The 16262-nt window shown below is 49.7% G+C and overlaps 1 protein-coding gene across 1 annotated transcript in view; it reads left to right on the top strand.

Annotated features, from left to right (window-relative positions):
• The first annotated feature begins 8177 nt into the window (after nucleotides 1-8177).
• Wnt5b (Wnt family member 5B) overlaps nucleotides 8178-16262 on the top strand; it is a 106599-nt gene continuing 98514 nt past the window's right edge. Inside the window, exon 1 of the mRNA XM_036181474.1 lies at nucleotides 8178-8538. The gene's annotated coding sequence lies outside the window, so the exon portion shown is untranslated. The remainder of the gene's footprint in view (nucleotides 8539-16262) is intronic.

The raw sequence follows: 16262 nt of genomic DNA, 5'->3' as shown, positions 1-16262 counted from the left end.
AGGGCTATTGTAACAGGGCTCTCTGGAGGAAGAGAATCAATAGGATGAATAGTAAAAGGATTTATTAGATTGGCGTACTCACTGTGCGTAGTCCAGCAATCGCTGCCTTCATACCGAAGAGCCAAGACCCCCTAACCGTTTATTCCATGAGTCCAGCTGGACGCCTTAGCAGTCCTCGCCTGGTGTTTTAGGTCCGAAGGATTCCTGGAGAGCCACTGGCCTTTGGCCTATGTTGGAAGAATGAATTAGCTGGGCTCTAGTCCGCCAAAGGAATGTCCTGGAGCAGCAGCTGCAGCCATAGCAATAGAGGAGATGAGCCCACCAGCAAAATGTGAAAAGCAAACCTTGGGCCTCCTTCAATACGGCTGCCACCAGAGGGCGCCATACATTGAGGGTGGGTCTTCCCACTTCAGATAACCTGATCAAGAAACTCCCTCACATGTGTGCCCAGGGCCTTGTCTTGACTACAGGTCCATTCAAATTGACATCCAAGATTGACCATCATGCCCACATACTCAAGAGGCATAGATAGGAGGATCAGGAGTTTAAGACCATCCTTGGGGACTTAGTGAGTTTGAGACCAGCCTGGACTGTATCGTCCCCAGTTACCTAAAGGTAGAGGTTGAGGGTTAGAGGTGGGGAGAGAGCATATCTTGCCAACCCCATTTCAGATAACACCTTATCTTTGCCCAGTGCTGGAGCAGTCGGCTTACAGGGTTGCGTTCACTCCTCATCTTCTCTCTATGGGCCCCTGACAAGTGAGGAGGGGTGAAGCCGTTCCCAGCCCGTCAGCTGCTGAGTCCAGTTTTGCCAGGTTTTAATGACACTTTCCATGGCTTCATTCTAGGTAGGTAGGCGTGAAACACTAATTCATTAAAGGGACGGTTCTCTTGGGAGAAGAGAAATGGGGATTAAGTATTGGGTATTCTGGGTTGGGGAGATGACTTGCCACCAAGCCTGATGACCTGAGTTTGATCCCCAAGAACCATTGTGGTAGAAGGAGCAGACCAATTCCCACAAATTGCCCTGTGATAGCCACAATTACATGGTAGCACATCTGTACACACACACACACACACACACACACACACACACACACACACATTAATTAATTAAAATCCAGGCATCCAAGAACAAAAAGCAGTGTTAGAGTGGATAAATAGAAAATCAGGTCTACTAACAGTGGAACCATCTAAGTGCCCTGAGTGCACACTGCCTGAAGGAGACAGTGTGCTTCCACTAGCACTGTCCTGTTCCACAAGGCAGGTGTCTGACCTCCACTGTCTTTCTGATGAGGAGGCTAAGGCGTAGTGAGATCAGTGGCTTACCTGTGATCACATAGGCAGGAATGTAGATTCCCACATAAGCTGTCTCCAGCTGACCAGTCTCTCCTGGGGAGAGGTGATCACAAAACTCTTGAGCAAGATGAACAGGACATTATCTTTGGGTGGTTCTTAAAGTACACACGGACATGGAAAAGCAGTTTGCACCAGCTGAGCTCACTGTATATGCCAAATTCTCAAACCCACCACTAAATTAGCCTCCTCTGCTCATATCAAAAATTCGTTCTGCCTCTGGCATAAGAGTGTGAATTTTTCCCCTCACAGAAACAGAGCCAGATAAAAATGCACACTAGAGGAATTTTCTTCTATAGTGTTGTGGTGCATATATGAAATATCCAATATACACTCATGTGTTTGAACACATGGTCTCTTGATGATAGTGCAGTTTGAGAAAGTTATGAAAGGAGGTAAAGTCTTCCTGGAGGAAGTATGTCATTGGAGGGCGGGCCTTGATGTTTATAACCCAGCTCCACTTCCTGTTCTACCTCTGCTTCTGGACTGATGATATAATACGGTGGGCCAGTCTCATGTTCCTGCTGCTGTGCCTTCTCCAACATGGTAAACTCAATCCCAAATGAACCCTTTTCCTTGTTTTTGCAGGAGTATTTATTTTATCACAGCAACAGAAGAGAAACCAAGACTGAAATTGGTGCCAGGAGTAGGGTGTTGCTGGGTAAACCTGACTGTGTGGTGCATAGGCTTTGCAATAGGTTTATGTTTCTGGGAGGGATATGGGAGTATTTGCAATTTTAAGCTAGGAAAGCCCTTGAATGCCAAAAGCAGAGCTCAATGTGATGCTCTGAAGACCAAAAGACCAAGGGGGATGGTGGAGACTTAGCTCAGGGAGTTTCAGAGGAGACCAAGGACTCTAGCAGGCACTGGGATAGAGGCCATTCAGATTGTATTTTGATAAAGAGTCTGGTTGCATTCTGCCCTTGTCCTGAGAACTTGTGTGCAGCTGAATTAACAAATACAGAACCAATATCTTTGGCAGGAAATTTTGAGACAGAATAATACTGAGGCTGGGGCACGGCTGCTACCTATTATCCTTATGCAGGTCTATGATGGGAAAGAGCAATAGTAAGACAGAAAGAAATAATCAACATATATATGGTTTGGAGAAAAAAGAGCACTAGGATTTTAAGGTTGCAGCCATGACACATGCTGAAAAGGGAGATGTACTTGTTAAAGAGGTTGGCATGGTTAAAGAGTGGCCTCCTGCTCTGCACTGGAACAGTAGGAAAGCTGACTTGAAGGCAAAACCCTGCCCACTAAAGGCCCAGCTATGAAAGGAGTGATCCTAAAGGGTTTCCTGCTCTCAGGAAGCAACTACCTAAGGAAGTTTTCTACCAGGCATTGCTTTTGTAGGCATAAAAAAAAATGCAAGATTGAGGGAGTCATGGATTCTTATTCCAGTTTCAGACAATGGGTGACAGGATTGAAGTCCCCACAAGGCGGCCTTGAAAGGCCATTAGATGAAGCTGTGAATATGAAGCCTGGGTTATGATGAAAACCCCAAGATGTTGAACATGCCACAGTCATGGGATGTCTGCCAAGGAGAGTTGGATGCAGGGAGTGGAGTTAGTCCAAGTGAGAGATGTATGTTGGAAGGGCGGAGTCATGTCAGCCTTTTGGAGCTGAGATGATTTATTAGAAGTCCTAGATGCCAGACCTGGAGTGAGATCATTGGTGTTTTCCCGGCTGGGTTTCAGCCATGCTATGTCCCCATTCCTCTCTTTTGTGCAAAGGTCTGTTGGAAGTATGCAATCTGGTTTTCTTTGTTTTGTTTTTAAAAGTGGTCACAGTTAAGAGATTGCATTGAGTCTCAGAAGATACTTCTAGAGTTGGACTAAATGTATTTTGCATCATGAGATGCCCATGAGCCAACTGGCACAAGAGGTATAATCTCCCCCATAGGCTAATATGTCTCAACACTTGGTTCCTATTTGATATTACTGTTTGGGAAAGTTGTGAATGCCTCAGGAGGCAAAGCCTTGCTGGAGGAAGTACACCAGAGGAGGGTGGGCCTTGAGATTTTGTTTCTTTGTTTAAGACTCATTTATTTATTATTTTATGTGTGTGTGTTGCCTGTGTGCACATTGCATACATGCCTGGTACCTACAGAGACCACCAGAAGGTGTTGGATCCTCTGGAACTGGAGTTATGGGTGCTTGGAAGCAGCCATGTGGGTTCTGGGAACGAAATGCAGGTCCTTTACAAGAACCGTGAGTACTTTCAACTGAGGAGCCATCTCTCCAGCCCCAGGCTTACCCTCCATAGCTCAGCCCTACTTCCTGCTCTGTCTGTCTTCGAACTGCTGATGCAGTGTGATGGCTGGCCTCACCATGCCTTCTCCACCATGATGACGGTAAGCCCTCTGGGACTGTGAGCCAAAATGAACCTTCCCCTGAAGTTGCTTAGACAGGGTATTTTATCACAGCGACAGAGAAATTAACACATATACTGCTGGAACTTATGCAAGTAGGACCCACTTCCTCAACATGCCCAAAATTGTCACAGCTATTGTGAGTTTGGGTTAGTCCATGGGTGGTGTGTGGATATTGTGTCAGATCCACCACTTTTGAAAACTCTGATTCTTAGAAAACCACTAGTTTCTATGTCAGACCTAAAGAGCCAGCAGGAGACCAATGCTTTAGACTAAGTGCACTGGGGACAGGGACTGGAGAACAGCTGTTGCACTGAAGGCCATCAGCTTTGTCTCATAGTCCTGCCTACACATTCCTGCGGGCTCAAGGTCAGCTCCTCCACCACCTCCTAGAAGGGGGTATTGTCTGTGCATCCTGGACAAACCCTTTGCATTGGTCCAGATGAGCGGCCTTTGTAGGCCTGGAGGATTACCACACCAAGGTGTTCTGTCTGCACAGAGACTCGACACTGTCCAAAGTTCTTCCCCATGGCCTTGGGTCTGGTGATAGCAGACCTAAGGATACACTAACTAGAGAGCCCAAGAAAGCCCCCAAGAGCTAAGGAGTCTCCCTTTCCTTCCAGTTGTTCTGGCTTAGGAGAGAGACTCCCAAGTGTGGTTGTCGGCCTGTGAGTGCTGAGGACAGTTTCTTCAGTAATCAGAGCCAGGGTCATTAAACATTCCTGTGGGATCAGCTATTATTTCCTCTTTTCTCCTCTGCTCGCCTTCCTTTACCTCCTCCCTCCCCCTTCCTCCCTCCCTCCCTCCTCCCTCCCCCTTTCTCCCTCCCTCCCTCCCTCCTCCCTCCCCCTTCCTCTTTCCCCCTCCCACTCCCTCCTTCCCTTTTTTTTTTTTTTTTTGGATACAGAATCTCTCTGTAGCCCAAGCTGACCCCAAACTTGTCCTTTCTTCTTTTTATTTGTTATTTTATATTATTATATAGTCTTTTTGAGACAGGGTCTCACTGTGTAGTGTTGGCTGGACTAGAACTCACTTTATAGACCAGGCAGGCCTCGAACTCACAGAGATCCGCCTGCCTCTGCCTCCTGAGTGCTGGGATTAAAAGTGTGCATCACCACTCCTGACCCTCTTCCCCATCATTTTAAACCTCACATACTAAGAATAATGTTTGATTTGGGAGAAGTGAACAACACCAAAAAAAGGGGTGGAGTGAGGACAATGGCCTTTTCTGCGCTCAAAATATCCTGACAAAAGCAACTTAATAGGCAAAGTGTTTATTTTGGTCACTATGGTGGTTTGAATGTAATCGGCTCCCATAAGCTCATAGGGAGTGGCACTGTTAGGAGGTGTGGCTTTGTTGGAGTGGGTGTGACCTTGTTGCAGGAAGTGTGTCACTGTGGGTGGACTTTGAGGTCCCATATATGTTTAAGCCACACCCAGTGTCTCAGACCACTTCCTGTTGCCTGTGGGTCGAGATGTAAGAGCTCTCAGCTCCTTCTCCAGTACTGTGTCTGCCTACATGATGACCTGCTTCCTGTCATGGTGATAATGGACTAAACCTCTGAACTGTAAGAAAGTACCTCAATTAAATGTTTTCCTTTATAAGAGTTGCTGTGGAAAAAAAAATAAAAGGAGTTGCTGTGGACTGGAGATATGGCTTAGCGGTTCAGAGCACTGACTGCTCTTCCAGAGGTCCTGAGTTCAATTCCCAGCAACCACAGTGTAGCTCACAACCATCTATAGTGGAATCTGATGCCCTCTTCTGGCGTAAAGTCATATATGCAGATAGAGTGCTATACACATTAAATAAATAAATAAATCTTAAAAAAAAAAAAAAAGAGTTGCCGTGATCATGGTGTCTCTTTACCGAAATAGAAACCCTAAGACAGACATCATGGTGGGTAAGTCACGACAGCAGGGATTGAGTGGCTGGCCACACTGCATTCACAGTCAAGAAGTAGAGAGTGATGAACACTCATGTTCAGCCTGCTCTCTCCTATTTATTCCCTCCATTGTTTGGTGTGAGTCTTTTCCCGCAACTAACCTAACCCAGAAAATCCTTCGCAGATGTTCCCAGAGATTTGTCTCCAAGGCAGTTCTAGATCCTGCCAGACTGACAACCAATGTAAAACAGACCTTCTTACCAGTCTTGCCTCTGGAGTACAGGTGCTGTATAGAAGACCTCTCTAGAACATGGCCCAGGCTATGCAGCCCACGCAGGATGTGCATCTTACCTGAGCAGGGATTCCCACAGGAGCCATTATTTGACAGATCCTGACCAAAGAAAGAAAGGAGGGGATGTGCTGGACAGTTAGCTGGAGCCACTTACGGCTGTCGCCTCCTCTCTGTTGACAGGGAGGAGCAAGCAAAATGACCCTGTGCACTCTTTAGAGGTCTGTGTCCCCACATCTGTTTCTCTAGTCTTTAAACTTCCTGATGCTGAGAACTCATGAATTGAACCCCACACTGCATTCTGGTTCCGTTCCCAGGAAGCATTCTGGAGTGATTACCGTCACCAGAATCAGGCTTCCTCTAACTTCCACAGAAGTTCCACCCCCTACTCCCCACCAGAACAAATGCTTCACTAGAGGGAAATAGTGGGGCCTATTTAGACTCCACAAAGCAGACTCAGATTTTCTGCCCATTTTAGACAGCTCTCTGTTGTGGAATATAGTGTTAACTAGGCAAAGATTGTTACATTTGTATATGCTGCATTAGTTTAATTATGTAAAGACGTGTCACATTTGTTTCACCTTGCCTGCCTACAACACCTGATTGATCTAATAAAAAGCTGAACAGCCAGTAGCTAGGTAGGAGAAGGCTAGGTGGGGCTGGCAGACAGAGAAAATGAGTAGGAAGAGAAACCTAGGAGGAGAGAGGGAAGGAGAGAGGAAGAGAGGGACAAGCCTAGGGCCAAAAGCCAGGCAGCCTCCAGCCAGCCAGACATGAGAAGCAGTAAACGTAAGATACACAAAAGTAAAGAAAGGTAAAAAGCTCTGAGGCAAAACGTAGATGAAGAGAAACAAGATAATTTAAGTTATAAGAGGTAGCAAGAGGCGGGGCGGTGGTGGTGCACACCTGTAATCCCAGCACTGGGGGGGGGGGGCAGAGGCAGAGGCAGGTGGATCTCTGAGTTCGAGACCAGCCTCATCTACAGAACTAGTCCAGGACAGGCTCCAAAGCTACAGAGAAACCCTGTCTCGAAAAACAAAACGACAACAATAAAAAAAAAAAAAAAGAGGTAGCAAGAAATGAGCATAAGATAAGGCTGAACATTCATAACTAATAAGAAGCCTCCATTTCATGATTTAGGAGCTGGTTGGTGGCCCAAAAGAAAAGGCCTGCTACAGCTCTCTCCCTTGTCCCATGTGTCCCCAAGGAAAAAGCCTCGAAGAGTCCTTGAGAGGGCAAAGCCCCATAAAAATCATAAGGCATTGATTTATTGGCTCAGAAACCACATTCACTCCCAAATGAGGAACGTCGCGGGGTACCTGGGCTGCTACCCCAATTCCAACAGTCTTTCTCTCCAATAGGGGGTCACTTGCTAAAAATATTTCTTAACTCTTCCTATTGAAAGGCCCTCCCCAACAACCCCAAACAACAGCTCTTTTCACCTATCAATGTGATGAGTTCCTGGTCGCTTTAATGCCAGAACTTCTCTGCTGCCCCTGACACCCCGGAAAGGGGCATCTGTCACCTTGGTTGGTTTCCAGGTCAAAAGCAGTCTTTGACTATTGCTGGTATTTCTTTCTCCTGACTGCACTGAGTTCAGAGGCAATTTCTTCAGGAGGCTGACCAACTCACAGCCTGCAGTCATGTGCTTTTGGTAGGAGCCTTGTAACCAGGGTCTAGGACAGGCTCCTGCCACCAGCTGGAGGCCTGGCCTCCCCAAAGCTCTACCTTTCCTGGTTCTTTGGGCAGCTCACTGTGGTGTTCTGTGAGGTAACAGACTAACAGACCATAGGAACCGCCATAAAAGTGTTTAAACTCTGGTCTGAGCTAAGGCCAAACACTGGCCTCTAGTGACCTTTGCAGGCTACTAACAGCAGGGTCCTTTTATGTGCCTCATGTTTATCGGGAGAAGAACCCAGCCAGCCCTAAGTCCGTGCAGAAGCCTTTCCCTCTAGAACAATCCAGGCATCCGAGTCCTGCCTGTGTGGGTGCTTTATGAAGTGTCCCGACCGAGGAGGGGAGACCAGGGTTTGCAGAGTGGAAATAGTTCCCGGGTCGCTTTGTGGCTTCGGAGTCTAAAGAGTACGGTAAGTCACGCGTCCGCACTCCACGTCCACGCGAGGTTGCTGTGCTCTGTCCCGGCAGAGCCTGCGGGCTGGTGGGCGCAGAGTCCCCGGCGCTGGAGGCAGGTGCGGGGGCCGGTCCGGCGCCGGGGAGGAGCCCTCCGGAGGGGCGTCGCGCGCGGCCGCGGGCTGCGGGGGGCGGGGAGGCGGCGCGGGGCGGGGCGCAGGCGGCGGAGCCCCGGGATTGCGCGCCCCGCGCCGGCGCTGCACTCGAGCCGTGGCCACCAACCGCGCCGCCAACTCGGGGCCACAACTTCCCGGGATCCCGCGCTCCAGGCCGGTGGCGGCGCCCGGACGGACGGCGGGGACCCCGCGTCTCCCCGGGCCCCGAGCCCACGTCGCCTGCGGCCGAGCCCGAGCTCCGGGCGCCCAGCGCCCATCAGGGCAGACCCGGCACTCCGGGCGGGCAGGCTCCGGCCGCCGATGAGGAGTACCGGGCGGCTGCGCGAGCGGCCCCCGCGCTGAGCCGAGGCTGTCCCGTCCCGCGGCCGACCCGACGCCGCAGCCCCCGCAGGTAAGCTCGGGAGTCGGCTCCGCGCCGGCCGAGGGCGCTGCACGGCCAGGTGGCGGGAAAGGGGCGCGCGGCGACCGACACCGCGGGCTGCTGCGAACAAAGCTGGGGCCGCGCGCGGGTGCCTGGCGCGGGCAGGTGGGGCGCGGCCGTCCAGGGGCTCCGCGCTCGATCGGCGTGTGGCCAGGAGAGGGGCTGGCACTCCGGGCGCTGCGCGTCTCTTCTCCGAAGCGTGAGCCCCGACCTGCTGTGCCTTTCCCGGCTTGGCGGGACCCAGCTGCAGTTTTCCGCGCGACTGTACGGCACGGAGTGTCTCCGACAGGTACCGCGAAGGGGTGACTTTAAGTTTCTGCCCCAGGCCAGAGCGGGTCACGTCCTGCAGATGTGGTGCTGTCTGGTTCTATTGCTCTTTTGCATCTCTCTCTCCATCCTCACGGGGCGCCCCGGCGGGTATCTGGCCCATCACTCGGGTCAGACTCAACTTCCTTGGGTATTGCATCCTTACAAATCATTGTTGGATACTGCTCACTTTGCTTCTAGAACGACCGGTTCTGTTTTGCAGGCAGAGAAACTGAGGTGGCTCAGGCCCAGGGTGAGTTACTCAGTGAGTTGATGGGGGAGGAAGCATTTGCCTTCCACTTTACCAAGGTCTTTCTTCACTCCTTTTGCTACCAGGCCACGTTGGCAAAGGTCTCAGCGGTTGCCACCCTGGGCAGTTTTAGCTTGGCACCTGGAAGAAAAAGGCCCGGGGTCAAGTTACCAGTCTCCTGAACTGCTCAGGCTACCCTGGATCCCAGTTTACCAGAACCGTGACCATGCTGTCGGTACAGGAGTGAAGATAGCGGCGTGGTTGGTGGCTCACTCCTTGCCAGATACCAGCAGGCAGGCCCATGTGGAAGCGTAGGGTTCCTCCTTTGTGACCAGCCAGGTAGCACAGGGCTCCTGGAGTAGGAGGTACACTCTGAAAAAGCTGGAGAACCTTCCCTGGCACCCACTATTGCTGCGTGGATCCGCATGGAGGCTTGCTTATTTATCAAAGGCGAGACCCTGATCTGGCTGGGATGCCAGTCGGGCAGCCACAAGTCTGGCCTGGCAAACACCCCATCTTGGTGAAAGCCTGGATGGGGGGAAGCTAGGTGATGGTTTTCTTTTATTTCAAAATAGTGGCACATCTTTCTTTGACGCATGATTGATAGTTATAAATGACAAGGAGGAGGTGCGTTTTAAAACCAATGCCTAGAGACCCCGAGGGCCAGTGTGAGGAGTAAGGCAGTGTGGGATCTTCATGGGATGTGAAAGGCAGGAGCCCAAGGAAGGAGATGCACCTGAAGCCAGGGCTCCTAGCCGACAGATGCAGGTGGCTCACACCCTTAGGGCTGTGGGAGACCTCCTTTAGACCTCTGTTGTTTTCTTTTTGTTTTATTTTAAGGGTTTCCCTGTGTAGCCCTGGCTGTCCTGGATCTTGCTCTGTAGACCAGGCTGACCTCAATCTCAAAGATCTGCCTGCTTCTGCCTCCCGAGTGCTGGGATTAAAGAGGAATGCCACCATGCTCAGCCCTCTTTACTCCCCCCTCTTCTCTCTCTAAAGTCAGAGTCTCTGTGACACAGTGTGAGGATTGGCGTGCCAAGGGAGCCCATCCAGGCATGGAGGAGCCTGCTGGCTCTTTCCCATCTGTGGAATTCCCGATTTCCCAGGCCTGGATCCTCTGAGTATTTAAGAATGTGAGTGAGGGTGTTTGCTCGGGTTTGAACTATAACTACCTCTTCAGTGCTTGTGTAGTTGTGACACCTTCCAGGGTTTCTTACTGGGCCGAATCCTTTGCTTAAACGCTTTCTGTCTAGAAAGCTTAAAGCTAAAGGAGCAGGCTGGAGTGTAGCTCAGGGGTGGAGTGTATGCTTACTGTGTGTTTCAGAACAACACACACACACACACACACACACACACACACACACACACACACACACACAGAATATTCCCAAAGCTGCTGGTAGACATATACTGTGAAAAGAAATCAGATCTTGGGTTGTCCACCTGTGTATTTCATCCTCCTCTTCGCCCAGTGGCAACTGAAAGATTTTGCTTGTTTGCAGTCCTTGGGCTGGAACCCAGGGCCTGGAGCATGTCAGGCAAGTACTCCGTGTCTGAGTTCATTCCTACCTAGCCCAAATGGATTTTAAAATGATTTGGTTGTTTGGTCTTCTTTAAAGGGGAGGCCAGCCTGGTACATTCTGACTTTAACCTCTAGGATGGCTCTGGATTGTTCTATTCTGACTTCTGTGGTGTGGCGGGAGCAGTCCACAATCCTGAGTTTGCTCTCCTGGTTCCTTTCTCATCAGTGTGGTTTGTCTCCTTGACGAGTCCTCAGCATCCACACCTCAGGACAGTCCTCAGCATCCACACCTCAGGACAGTCCTCAACATCCACACCTCAGAACAGTCCTCAGCATCCACACCTCAGGACAGTCCTCAGCATCCACACCTCAGGACAGTCCTCAGCATCCACACCCCAGGACAGTCCTCAGCATCCACACCTCAGGACAGTCCTCAGCATCCACACCTCAGGACAGTCCTCAGCATCCACACCTCAGGACAGCCTCAGCATCCACACCTCAGGACAGTCCTCAGGTTCTGTTGTGATGTAATAAGCAGCGGTTGTATTTCAAGTCTCTCAAGACTTTGAACAGTTGTCTATATGAAAATCCCCGAGTGTCCAGAGTGCTGGAGGCCACGTATCCAGGCATCCAAGGCTGGTTTCTGTTGAGCATTTTCAGACTGTAATGGGAGTTCAGAGAATCCAGGGTGTGGCATGGTGACCGGCATGAAGGCCTGATCCTCACTCTGAGGCACTCCTGCACGCTTCTCCTAGCAGCGTTTCGGTGGAGTCCCAGAAATGGACCTCTGCGGATTCAGTCTGGCTGGGTCTTTTCCTTCAGCAAGAAACACCCATGGTGCCATAGAGCAGGTGACTGCCCTGCTCTGCCCAAGCTGTCGCCACTCCTGGGCAGCTGTTTACCTGGCTAAATTTAAACCTCCGCCCTCTGAATCCCAGCCTGACCCTCTGGCTCACCGGCTGCTGTGACCACCGGCCGGCTGCTGTGGCTGCGTTTCCCGACTTCGTCTCTGTGGTTACAGTTTAGTCTTTTTGTGTCCTGTGAGTCCTCTTTCAGGCTTTCTAAAGTTGGCCTCTCTCCTCCCTGCTTCTCCACCCCTGTGGCTTTCTTTCCAACTCTTCCCTGGTGGCCGATTTAGAACCTGGGTCAGTACTGGTAGGAGCCTCGCCCTGACACCCTTCCAGAAGCCATGCATGAACGTTTCAGGAAAACTGCTTTCAGGCTGCTACTATAAGCCTTCAGGGGCACTGACTATAAGTCACTCTCAGCCCTTATCAGGTTCTGGGGTCCCCCCACTCACTGCTTTGGTGCTGGCAGCCCTATAACCACTAAAGGCATTTTTCTGAGTTTGGCACACCCACACTCCAGATCCCAAAGAACTCACCTGTCCCATGTACGCTGATCTTTGCATCCTTGTTTTCTCTTAGATTTCTGCCTCTGTTTTGGAGGTGGGATGTGTGTTATACCATCTCTTCTTTGGTACTTACTTTCCATAACTTCTGTTCTGACTCCTGTTCCTCTACATGGCTTTGCCCTTGCAATTTGTGGAAGATATGGTGCTGTGGCCCCAGCCCGGGTGGGAGGCATGTCAGTAGCAGTCCAGAGGTGTGTGGCACTGGAGGTGAGCAAGGGTGCTGAGGGTAAGGCCTGGGCTTGTCCTTTCACAGTTACTGTTTCAGAAAGCATGGTCTCACGGGGACATTTTGTGGTCACACCTCTAGAGACTTAGGTTGGTCTCCCGGTCTATCCTAGCTGGGATCCCTGTGGTTAGGTGGCATCCTGAAGATTGTGACAGGGTTCTTTGCCTATGGCTTCAGATGACTTGGAGACAGCACCTGTTTTGTTGTTATTGTTTGTTGGTTTTGCAACCTAGCACCTAATTAGGGGATTTAAAGCTTAACTAAAAAGTTAAATCATTTGACTTCGAGTTCATCCTTTGAAAGTTTTCTTCTGAGTAGCTCCCTTGAACCCAGAATACAAACTCCTAAGCATTGTCCTTGTCCATGTGACTCACAAGCTCAGAGTGCATCTAGCCAGGTCTGTGGGCAGTGACTGAGTTTGGGTTAGAAAAGCCAGTTGCTCAGAAAGTTGGTTCACCAACTGCATCCTCTACAGCTCACCGCCAATTTCTCTGCAAATGTCAAGTTAGAGTTGCCATGAGTCCTGCTGGAGGGCAGACTTGAACAAATCTTTACTCAGAATTTCCTGAGAAACTTCTCAACTATGTTGAAAATAGTAGCAGAGCACAGCATAGCACAGGATGTCATAAAGCTGTGCTGGCTGGGCTGGCGGTGGTCCTGATGTTGCCGATCCTCACTGCACTTGCTCACATTGTGAGGAAGCCCAGAGCTCAAAGTGGGAGGCACATAGCAGCTGTGCCTCTGGGCTGTGCCTCTCCTGTGTGCTGTTCTTGAGCAGACACATGTAGGAAAGAGGCTGGTATGCCAACTTCCTCCTCACCCCAGAGGGAAGGAGGCTGCTGATGCTGGGCAGGTTGGAGCACAGCTGAGATGCTGTTACCAGTGTATCTTTACCCACATTTGTTGAGAAATTTCTCTTGGAAAAATTTGAGTAATGAATTACTAAATACTCTGCAGACATCTTGTTTAGGGTTCGAGACCATCAGTCAGGATAATGAACTCTTAAAGAGATGTTGTCTAGGAGCTGAGAAGTAGAGGCTCCCCAGTAGGAGCAGGAGCTGGTGTGTGGAAGGTTGGGGAGGGAGAGGGGACTCTGATACACTCTGTGCCAGGAGCAAGAACAAGCTGGGGTGGGGGTGGAGAGATGGCTCAACAGTTAAGATCACTTGTTGCTCTGGTAGAGGACCCAGGTTCAGTTCCCAGCAACCACATGGTGGCTCAAAACCGTCTGTAACTCTAGTTCCAGGGTAGCTGATGCCTACTTCTGAATGCCGAGGGCACCAGGCATGTACATGGTGAACATACATATATGTAGGCAAAACATTCACACTCACAAAATAAAAAATAAATCTAAGAAAACAATAAATAAAGCAAGTTGGAGCCCCAAAGACCGAGGCCAAGGCTCCGTGGTACTTTAGTCGACTTGGGTATGAAACCCTATCAAACTGCCATCACCAGCTATACAGTCTTAGGTGAGGCAGGGCAGATGACTTCCTTTCCTCAGCTTCCATATTTGTAGATGGGAAACAGTACTTCACATTTTTCCTGTGTGTGGCTTTGAGGCAGGTGTGAGGAACGGGGTGTGTACGGCCCTTTGGTCATGCCTGGAGGACTCATCCCAGCCCTGACAGTGAGGTCTAAGGACTACTTTCTTGGCAATCTGCATTCAAGATGGAGGCTGCTGGGGCCGGAGATGGCTCAGAGGAGAGCTTGTGTGGAACTCTGATTTCCATCCTCAGTAGTGGAAAAAAACAAACAAACAAAAAAAACAAAAAACAAAAAACAAAAAAAAACCCAGACAGAAAAAGAAACAAAGAAAAAGATGGTAGCTGCTCAATTGTTTTCCATGCTGTAGTCAAAAGTTTTCTCCAGTCCCTTCCGGCCCGCATTTCCTCAGCCGCTTATAAAATAATCATTCAGTGGCTTAATGTTATTTACCAACTGTATGCCTATGCCAGGACTCTTGCTGGCTAGCTCTTATATCTTAAATTAACCCATTTCTATTATCTATGTTTTGCCACATGTTCTGTGGCTTTACTGGTCTGCTGGGAACAACATATATTCACAGCATATAGAAAGACATCCCCAGCACCATGCAGCACTCACGGGAGCCCTGCTGCCTGCGCCAGCATGTTGCTAACACTCAGAAAATGAAGACCAAAGAGCTAGATAATGCAAGAGATAAAGGAGCTTGCTGTGTAGCCCGGATGACCGGCGTTCAGCCCAAGTAAAGATGGAAAGAAGAGAATTGGCTCACTCCAGCACGGTTGTCCTCTGACTTCTGTTGTACACACATGTGTGGACAAACACACACCCCAACTGTGAAAGGAGGCACAGGACCTACACCTGCCCTGGAAGTACATTCCCACCCCAAGGCATTTATAATTCGTGTTTTTAAAGGTCATGCCAAAGCTGCTGTTGGGGAACTTCCTCTAGAAGATACACAGTGAACACAGAGCTGTTTAGACAGCTATCTGTGGTCCACAGAGCAGGGCCCACCAGCTTTCCCCAACATCCGATCCTTTTCCAGTGTGCCACATCTAGGGGGATGGACCAAATCTTTCAAGCTGTCAGGGCCCAGATAAAATTCTTTTAACTTGTTGGGGTTCGGGGGCTGTCCCCCTACACTGGTCTTTACCTCAAGTCTAATACAGTGGTTCAATGAATAGGCCGCTCTCAACAGATCTTAGTTATATATCATTTAGTTCTGTATCATTTCTGCAATGCATGGAGACTTTTCACATTTCCTGACAATACTCTCCCCACTTTTCAGCAACCTAAACCACAGCCAAGACCTAGCACCATGGCCAGCCAAACCCTTCACGACGAGCTTCATTCCACACACCCCTCACCGGCTTCTGACACCTCACACCTCTTTGATGCCGAGTGAACACCTGTGCTCTACCACAGTCTGAGGCTGGCTTGTCTACTTATCAACACATGCTACAAAGCTGCACCCTCCCCTGTGTTTTTATTGTTCTCCCCTCTTCCTCAAAGCTAAACTGTATCTGAGCTAAAAGTGCACAATACATGTGCTATTTGGGTTGGGTTTTGACGTTTGTTTATTTGAGACAGGGTTTCACTGCGTTACCCTGGCTGGCTGGCCTGGGACTCATTATATAGACCAGGCTGACCTTGAATTCACTTAAGTCTTCTTGTTCCTGCCTCTGCCTCCCAAGTTCTAGTCTCCACTCTGTAAAAGTGAGCTCCAGACACCTGTTTCATCCATCCTGTGGATGGACACTGAACATACTGGACATGAGGATGTGCCTTAAAGTCAATCTGGCGTCACGGTCTAAATGGGAGTCTTTCTCAATGGTACAAAATAATGGTAATGTTTGACTAAGTAAAAGAAGGCAACACCCTTGATCACTGTGTCCTACTGTGACCTTGTGGGGTTTCCTTGGAAATGTCCTGACTTTTGCCAAATGAAATTATCTGGGTGTCACCTTTATGCTGGGCATCTGTTGACTAAGTGTTTAAATGTAGGAGAGTCCTAGCAAAGGCATGTTGCTCCAGGCTACCTGGACCCTGAGGCTTGAGGATCCTGGGCTCTGGGCAGCCCCCCCAGCAATCAGAAGTCTAGGATGTCTGCCCCTGAGTGAAATGGGGTCTTGGCCCACAGATGAACCAGCATGCAGTCGCTGCCCCATGCCTGACTCTGGAGTTGTTAGGATGGAGTGAGGTCACGGTGTGCCTGGGGGTAGTTCAGAACTACCAAAGGCAAAACCGCTCCTATCTGGAGGATGTGTGGAATGGAAATGAGAGCCAGGTTCTTCCTTTCAGTCCACTGACAGAACACAGCCCCAGGTGATGCGGTGACTCATACCTGGCACTTGTTTTCTTGTTTGTGGATTTCTAGGCGTGACTTTGAAAACTTTGTAGAAGCTTGTCTGGTGAGGTGAAATAATATCCCAGAGAACTGAAAAGAAGTTACATTCTCAAGCCAAAGTGCCCCCCAACCTACTTAATACTT

The sequence above is a fragment of the Onychomys torridus genome, chromosome 3, assembly GCF_903995425.1.
Source record: "Onychomys torridus chromosome 3, mOncTor1.1, whole genome shotgun sequence".
Lineage (NCBI taxonomy): Eukaryota > Metazoa > Chordata > Mammalia > Rodentia > Cricetidae > Onychomys > Onychomys torridus.
The sequence above is the reverse complement of the archived record's forward strand: the minus strand, read 5'-3'. Positions and strand labels throughout refer to the sequence as shown.